The sequence below is a fragment of the Lygodium microphyllum genome, chromosome 7 (genome assembly GCF_053477565.2).
Source record: "Lygodium microphyllum isolate KBCC chromosome 7, Lygodium_microphyllum_v1.1.10, whole genome shotgun sequence".
Classification (NCBI taxonomy): Eukaryota; Viridiplantae; Streptophyta; class Polypodiopsida; order Schizaeales; family Lygodiaceae; genus Lygodium; species Lygodium microphyllum.
The window spans coordinates 64,438,165-64,447,297 of NC_141141.1; the positions used below are offsets into that span (position 1 = coordinate 64,438,165).

At 40.6% G+C, this 9,133-nt stretch overlaps 1 non-coding gene across 1 annotated transcript; it reads right to left on the reverse strand.

The window, feature by feature from the left end:
- Positions 1–862: 862 nt before the first annotated feature.
- Positions 863–981, reverse strand: LOC148033535 (5S ribosomal RNA). The gene has a single exon (XR_015691522.1). It is a non-coding gene; the product is annotated as a 5S ribosomal RNA (ribosomal RNA).
- Between the last annotated feature and the right edge of the window lie 8,152 nt (positions 982–9,133).

A 9,133-nucleotide genomic window follows, 5' to 3' on the forward strand; every position in this document is an offset into this window, starting at 1 on the left:
CATGGCAATACCGGAAGCTATGGAGGATGGAAAAAGAAGTGTAGACTCATGATGGAAAGGACACTGTTTGTTACACAAGTGAATTAGGTTCCAAGATTGAGACTTGGATTCATAAACACAATCTTGTGTATGTGGACAATGACATTGACACTTTACTGAAATGAAAAGAGTACTATCATTGCATTAAGAAAGAAAGCAAGTACAATGCTTTATAGGAAAGTAGGAAACTGCAGTAGGCACCATTGTGCATATGGGATAAGTTAGCCTGCATGTCCTTGACCCTGAGACTCCATACAAAGAGGCTGTTTGAGTGTGATTGCTGATTCTCAACACATGGCACGTCACCTCACCCCCCCACGACATGGTACACCCTCCCTCCTCAGAAATCCCGCTCCGCAATGACACGGCACACACACCACCCACTGCACACAACCCCCCCCCCCCCCGCGACATGGAACCACCCAGGACCTCCTCAAAACCCCCCCCCCCACGACATGGCACCACCCAACCCCCCTGCGACATGGCACACCCTCCCTCCTCAGAAATCCCCGCTCCAACAACCCGCCCGCGCAACATGGCACGCCCTCCCTCTCTCCTCGGAAAACCCCGCTCCACCGAACCCCCCCACAACATGGCACACCCTCTGCTCCCAAAAAACCTCGCATCGTGAGGAGGGGGTATTACGTGAAAGTGAGGCAGAGGGAGGGACCAGGCACGACATACGCAAAGACAATCGCGACGAGGAGAGGAGGCACCGTGTCATGGCAAGGCGAGGGGGTTTCCTACCACGATGTCAGCGTTGGAGAGTCAAGACGTGATCCGAGGGGATTTCCATGCCAGGGTCTCGAAACAAGCATGCAAAAGGGTGCAGCACCAGGACTTCCCAGGAGGTCACCCATCCCAGTACTGTTCTGGCCCAAGCGCGCTTAACTGCGGAGTTCTGATGGGATCCGGTGTACTAGCGCTGGTATGACCGCACCACGAACACAAAGGAATTCCAAAGAGCTCTTGTATACTCGGAAAGTGGCACAAGAGAGCTCAAGAGCGAGGAATGGCGGCATGCCATGCCGTTCATGCCACGGAGGACGCGACTAAACGCGAACCCTAAACCCCGCGCACATGGAGGCGATGCACAAAAGATTGAATGCCACCGTCGCGTGCCATTTCTAACACAAAGGGCAAGCATCCACGTGAAGAGCACCCCGTGCACACATAGGCGACGGCGTAGAAAAGATCGAGCTGTAGAATACGTGCCACGGAGGACACGTGCCCACAGCATGCCACAAGGCGGTGGGGGAGAGGGGGGCATGCCATTCATACCACGAGGACCCTTGATGACACCGTGGGCGAGCATCCACGCGAAGAGAACCTGGGGGATGTCAGGGGTCTCTTCTCTTGAGGGGGCTGATGAGGAGATGGATTTTGGCATTTGTGTCTTTTCAAATGACTTGCATTTCTAGATGGCTTGTCTTTTAACTTACTCTTACTCTTAGTCAAGGATTTAAGCAGAGGAGAGTCGGGGTCAACTAGTGTGATTGCCCTGTCCAAAGTTAACTCAATACATCTCTCTCTTATCCACTATCTGTATGAATGGGGGTAATCTTGGCACTGCAAGGAAAGTTGTAATAAGTTGTTAGAGCATTGATAGTTCGTACTTGAAGGGAGTTAAAACAAAGAAATGGAATGATCATAAAATTTTATGATAATGCAGCAGTTGTAAAAACTGAAAGACACGTTGCTCAAAAAATAATGTGAAAGATACTTACATTAACCCCATCTATCTTGAGAATCTTTGAATCTATTGTCATACAAACATTTGAAATCACTCTCCATCCATAAGAATACATCATTTTGCAAGGGCACTTCTTGTAAGAGAAAGCTATATGGTTTTTGAGGACCAACAAGATCCTCATATGTGGTGTCCAAAAAGGTAACCACCAACTTGTCAACAATGTAAATGGAAACATGTTACTAAAAAAAGACAATAAAATAAAATAAAAAATAAGCCAAAAAGTGAGGATTATTGTATTCAATGCACATTTTGCTTGACCATGGTGGATACCACTAAGAGAGTTTATAAGGATAATTTCTTTAGTGAGAATATCAATATATATTAAGCCCCAATGTTCTCTACAAAGTAAAATGTTAGTAAGAAATGCACATTATAAAGAAGTATACATTAATTCCTTTGCAAAATTGCATACCTTTCCATGTAAGAAAAAAAAATATTGTAGTTTGTGATTGGATCGAATGTTCTCAAAAATAGTTATATGTTTGAACGAGATCTTGAAAAAAAATTCAATTATAATAGTGGATCAATAATAAATATAGTTTTAGAGATTTCTTGGCTGAGAGAAGCAATCAGTGCCCCTAAAACCAATAGCAAAAACAAAGGAATGTCAGTTGTAATGAACAACACTATCATTCCATTTAAAAAAAACTTGAGTCAAAAAGCCTTACCTTATGCAACAAAAGACTATAGAATCTAACAATTGAATATATTTCTTAACAAGCATAGATTTGTCCTTAGCGAAAATACTAAGATAGTCATCTTTTGAAGACGTGCAAGAGACATTCACAACCATTTGCCCATATACCTTCCCCATTCTCTTCAGATTGGCAGGACCAAGGATAACGGTTTTCCTCTTGCAAACTTCATACTCTGACTCTATAATCTCTTGTGGTCATTCTTGATGGGCAGACATTTGTTCGGGTTCTTAATGGGTATACACTTGTTTGGGGGTGCTCTTTGTAGGCTATAAACGTGTCACTTCCTCAATCACTAGCAGTTTCGTCCTCCTAGACAATTTTGGAGCAACATTAAGGATCTCAAATACTTTTTTATCAATAGTGGGCAAGGGTCTCAATACCTTGTCGAACGTATACCTAATTGTGCTAACCATACCATTAGGACCCAAAAACGTTAAAAATAGAAGTTTTGTTAATCCGTGGATTAAGGAAAGGGCCAAAGAGAGTTTGCCACATGGATAAAAATATGGTATTCTTGTCTCCTCTGCTTTTGAGATAGTAGAGTTCATTTTGTGGTTCTCCCCTCCTATTTAGCCAAAATGTTCAAACCCTGACAAGTTTTGGTAGTCCCAACGGCCCCCATTAACTAATAAAAGCAGACAAAACCTCTGGCAAAGACGTGACAAAGTTAAGTTAATTAAGACCATTTTGAGAGTCGGGAGAATTTTCAAAGTTCTTGGCACTCGTAGTATTTTTAATCTATCTCCTTGACCTCTCTCTTTAGGTTTCTTTCTCTCCACATTTTCTGCATACTCGTTGTCTTTTACATGGCATCCACAAGACGTCCTTCTCAGGAGAATTTTCAAAGTTCTTGGCACTCGTAGTATTTTTAATATGTCTCCTTGACCTCTCTCTTTAGGTTTCTTTCTCTACACATTGTATGCACACTCATTGTCTTTTACATGGCATTCACAATATGTCCTTCTCATTCTTGCACCATGTATAGCAAGAGTGAAAATGGAGAATGGGAGCCCAAAACATTTACTATAAATGATTGGGTTACCATGCTACCAACTTGTAGGGGTTCTCATAGAGTGAAAAAAACAAAACAAAGGGATATCAAATATCATTGGAAGGGACGTATCTTTGCCTTCAAAACCACGCCTCAAGGCTAGTTTGCTTTGGTACAACATGTTTGCATGGCTAGAGATATACACTTGGCTCCACGGGAATGTTTTTCGCAACAAGTACACTATAAGTTTGAGTTGTAAAATATACATGAGTATACGGTTTTGTTTGAATGATATGCTAAATAATGGATTATTGGTTGTAGATATCTTTTCATCAACAAGTTTCGAGTGGCAACCTGTGGAGAGCCTCAGCGGAACATTCCATGCCATTCATAAAGAATTTGCAAACATTATTTATGCTACTCAGACCACGAGTTTTTTTTCATGAAAGTGGAATTTTTGTGTATTATGCACAATATGTGGTTCCTTCGAGAGCAGGTGCATATGGATACCTTGAAGATTTGTAGTTACCAAGCCTCTCATCTTTGGAATGGGAGATACCTGATGAAGCAACAATGGAGAGTTTTAAACTCAAAATTGCTCAAGATATTCAAAAGGCTATGACTCCTGGAAGGATCTCCAAAAGAGTACGCTTGTCGTTTTTTTTACCCTTGCTTGTTTTTGTAGCTTGCTTTAAAATAGCATGTTTACAACGGACAAAGGTTTTATGGATAAACATAAATTTTTCAGAGAAAGACTTAAACAAAATTTTAGGTCTATGTTGGAAAGTCAAGGAATCTGACCAAAAAGGTGACTTTTTAAGGTGCAATGTGTACCCTCAATCATTAATTTTATCCTATAATATATCTCGAAAATCCCTTATCACAGGTTTTGATTATAGAAGATACAAACTTAGATTGGGTGCTTGGGTTCCACTAGATTCGGATATTGATTGTAAGACATTGAAATCTACACTGCAAGTTACTGCACAAGAAGTACTAAAAGAGGTGAACACTACTTCAAAGTGGAGTCTTAAGGATGTAAGAGACACCTTGGAGTTTCTAGACAATGTTACTCATGGATATAAGTTCAAGGTAAATGGTGCTGTAATTGGAAAAAGAGCTGAGAGCTCTGTATCATGTATGAGCTATTTGCCTCCTAGTGTTGTGAGTTTCAAACCATAAATATGCATTTTGAATATTTCTTTTGCTGCCAGAAGCATGAAATGATACACATTGAGAAGTACTATTTAAAAAAATCTTAGTATAAGCTTTACAATGATTCTGTGAATGAGAAATTGTCGTTTGTGGACCAAAATGATTTCATTATATCATGAGTTACAAAATTGCAATACAATTTAATAGAAAATACTTGGTACAAGCTTTATAATTCTCAATGATTCTATGAACAAAAAATCTTCTTTCATGGGTAAGATCGATATGACATACCAGCACATTTTGGGTTAGAATATTGCACTACAGATGTATATACACGGGGAATGTTACTTCAATACAAATAGACAATTTGATAATTATAAAGCTATTCTTTAGCTTCTCCATCCTGAAGACTTTCTCCTTCATCCATCATCAGTAGTTTCCTCTTAAGTGTTTTCTTTCATTGCTCGAAGAACTTAATTACCTCATGCACTCTTTTCTCCTTAGGCCTTTAGAGGAGATGGATAGAATTTCAATGGGGAAAGCTTGGGCATGCCCTTCATTTTGTGCACCTTTTGTTTGGACCTTGGAGACTTCTTTTTCTTGGTGGTTGCCATTTTCTTGCCTTTGCCCTTCGTTGTTGCTTGTCCTTTGGAATTTCTAGCTGCTGGGAGAGGGGAATCTGGGTCCACTGGTGTAATTGCCCTATCCAAAACTAGTTCAATACACCTCTCCCGTATCCACCACATGTATGCCTCAAGGTAGTCTCTGCACTGCAACAAAGCACACAAGTTATTTGAAGTAGCAAGAGACTTTCACTATAAAAAGGATAAAGCACAGGAGATTTACATTCACCCCCTCTACATTTCGTAACTTTGAATCTATTATCCTCGAAGCATTTGAAACAACTCTCCAGCCACAACTATGTATGTCATTTTGCAATGGGACCTCTTGAAGCACAAACTTGAAAGGTCTCTGAGGATCAGCAATGCTTTCAAAGCTAGTGTCCAAGTGGGTAGTAACAAGTCTAGCAGCATTGCACATGTTAACTTATTAGCAAATATTATAGACTTTATCCAATAAAGATAAAATAAAGAGTGTTTATTGACAATACATCTTTGATTGGCCATGGATTCTTGAAAGAGAATTCATAAAAATTGACCTCTCTTGTAGGAATATCGATATAGATTAGGCTCCAGTGACCTCTACAAACCAGAACACAAGTGAGCAATAATAACCTTAAAGACAAATCATCAAGAGATAGAATATTGAAGAAAGTACCTTTCAATATATTGAAAAAATATATGATGGCTTGTGACACTATTGAAGTCCTTAAAAAACCTTGCAATATTTGAATCAGATTTTGAAAACAAATCCATGAGAGAAGTGTATCAATAACAAATATACTCTTAGCAATATTAATGCTAAGAGAAGCAACATATGCCATGTATACAAAGTAAAGACTAAATAAGAAAAAGAGTACAATATAAGGACCCTTTGAAAAATTCATTATAAATAAAGAACCAAAAGACCTTACCTCAAACTACAATAAACTACTGAATCTGTAAGTTGGATATCCTTTTTCTCAAATAGGATCTTATCCTCTGGAGAAATGCTGAGGTAGTCTTCTTTCTCAGGACTAACAGAAACATTAATGACCATTTGGCCGTACACTTTTCCCATCCTCTCGTAGTTCACTAGGCCAAGAGTCAAAATCTTTCTCTGGCAGATCAAATCCTCATTTTCTACATACTCCTCCAGCACTTCAATCTACCAATGTTGCCTCATGTTGAGTTCGTTCTGCGTAAAGATCCACTTGAAACTTTTATGATCCGTTAGGGTAAACTTTTTACCCAACAGGTAGTGTCTCCAAAGCTTGAGGGCATGGATGACAGCTAACAGCTCTAGATCACGGGTAGCATAATTCTTCTCGTGGCTCTTCAGTTTCCTTGAAGAGTACGCTACAGGATGACCTACTTGCATAAGCACACATCCTAGGGCAAGTGTGCTAGCATCAATTACTACTTCGAACTCCTTACTAAGGTCAGGAAGTTTCAGGATAGGTGCTGATACCAAACTTTACTTTAGTCTATCAAAGCTAGATTGTTCAGCAGTTGACCATGCAATCATTGTTTGCTTCTTCAGTAGATCCGTCAGAGGTGTTGCAATCAAAGCATAGTTTTTGATAAAGACCCTATACCATCCTGTCAATCCAAGAAAACTACGTATTTCTTTGACAGTTGTTGGTATTGGCCATTCTAGAACATCTCTGACTTTGGCCGGATCCACTTAGATTCCCTCCGCTGACATGATGAATCCCATATATTCAATCTGATGTTTGAAGAATGCACACTTCTTCATCTTGGCATAAAGCTTGTGTGCCCTCATTGTCTCAAGGATAATCCGAAGCTGGGGTTCATGATCTTCTTCCTGTTTGGAGTAGACTAAGGTATCGTTGAAGAAGACAAGTACGAAGTCATCACCTAAAGATATCCTACATTAACCTGTTGAAGGTGGCAGGTGCATTTGTCAGCCCGAATGACATGATTAGGAACTCAACGTGTCCATATCTTGTGTTGAATGTCGTCTTTGGGATATCTTCTTCCTTGATCCTTATCTGATAGTATCCAGACTTGAGATCAATCTTGGAGAAGATCTTCGCACATTGAAGATGGTCAAGAAGTTCATCTATTCTTAGAATAGGGTACTTGTTCTTAATGGTTGATTGATTCAACCCTCTGTAATTAATACACAGCCGAAGCTTTCCATCTTTCTTCTTCTGGAATAGCACTGGAGCTCCCCATGGTGAACTGCTGGGATGGATGTAGCCCTGATCTAATAGTTGCTTGAGTTGCTCCTTCAACTCAATCGCTTCCGGGATGGACATTCTATAAGACCTCTTTGCAATTGGCACAGCTCCCGGCACTAGCTTGATCTCATGATCAACTTCCCTTTGAGACGGAAGTTCTTTATTAGACTCATGATTCTGATCTAGCTTGTTAAGCTTAATCAAGTAGACAGGTAGCCCCTTTCTAACTCCCTTTATAATCTGAGATACTTTGGCCAATTGAATTTTCGGCTTTCCAGCCTCTCCTTGAGTTGTGACGAATTTCCCTTCAGAGTTTCAAAAGGAAACTTGGCCCTTTCCACAATGAATGTGGGCGTCATTAGGTTTAAGCCAATCCATCCCGAGCAAACACTCATGGATACCTAGGTTCATGACCCTGAATCTGACCGAAGGCGACTTTCCTCCCAGTAAGAATTTCACATTACATTACATATCTACTTCAGCTTTTAGCCAAGTGGCCAAATCACTTTACTTCTTTATCAATATTCACAGTCAAGACAATCATTGATAAAAAGAAGTCTTATTCCATTCATATGGGCATAGCCCTTTCGAAGTACAATTATTTCTTGGGGCGATGGAACAAGCTGATACATTAATTCGAGGAGAATAAGATATTGTTGCATTCAGCTACTAGAACTGAGTAATAGTACGGATTGGGGTCATCAATTTTTTGGAATCGATAGGTCATTGGAAGATTAGGGTACCTTTTCCTTTGATATACGTTCCTCTCATGACATCCCAACACCTTGATCTTGTCGGTAGGGATTACTCGAGTCACTTCCTTGTACACATATGCGTTTTTCTTGACCCTTCCACCTCCGACATGTAGATTTGCGTTTGCGTGAGCCTAAAAAAAGATGAACAGCTTCACGATCTTTAAGTCCTCCATCCACTTGTTTCTCTTCAAGTTGATTCGAAGGTACGCAAGTTGGTGGGCAGGTATGTAATAGATCCCTGAAACACCCATCCATCTCCATTCCATCTACAAGGGTGATGGATTGTAGATGAGGTCTAGGATTTTCATCATATCGATCCTTCGTCGATAATCGGAGGCATGCATCACGGTCATAAACATGACCTAGAACACCATAAACCTATTCCATGCTTCATGACTCTACAAGACGGCATCGATAGGTAAGGAAATGTTATTAACACCAACATTTTGCTTTACTTCTTCTTATTAGGTTTTCTTATAAAGACAGATCCTTCGTTGGTTTTCTCTGATACCAACTATAACATGTTTGCTTGTTTGCTTGACACGTCTTAGTAACCCATCGAAAAGAGGGTCTAGAATGCTCCGTCTGACACTCCCATGGAATGTTACGGGGTTTGCGATCTAGGTATTTCCGAGTCTGGCACGTAGCGGAAGTACTCCGGCCGTTCCCACTTAGGACCTACCTGAATCAGGGTTTCCTCTTGTGGTCAAATTCCTAGAGAGTAACTAGCGTCAAACCCCAGGCGAAGGTGGACCACTTTACGCAGAAACATCAAGGTGGAAGCGGATTCATGCTACACTTGGTTCAATGAGAATGGGAAATGAGAGGGAATGCAAAGCTCGACCTCTCTGCCCATAAGGCATAGTCCCATTCCGTTTCCCTAAAACAACATAAATCGGGGTTCTAGCAACCTGAACTCTAGGTCAGCATTGCCTG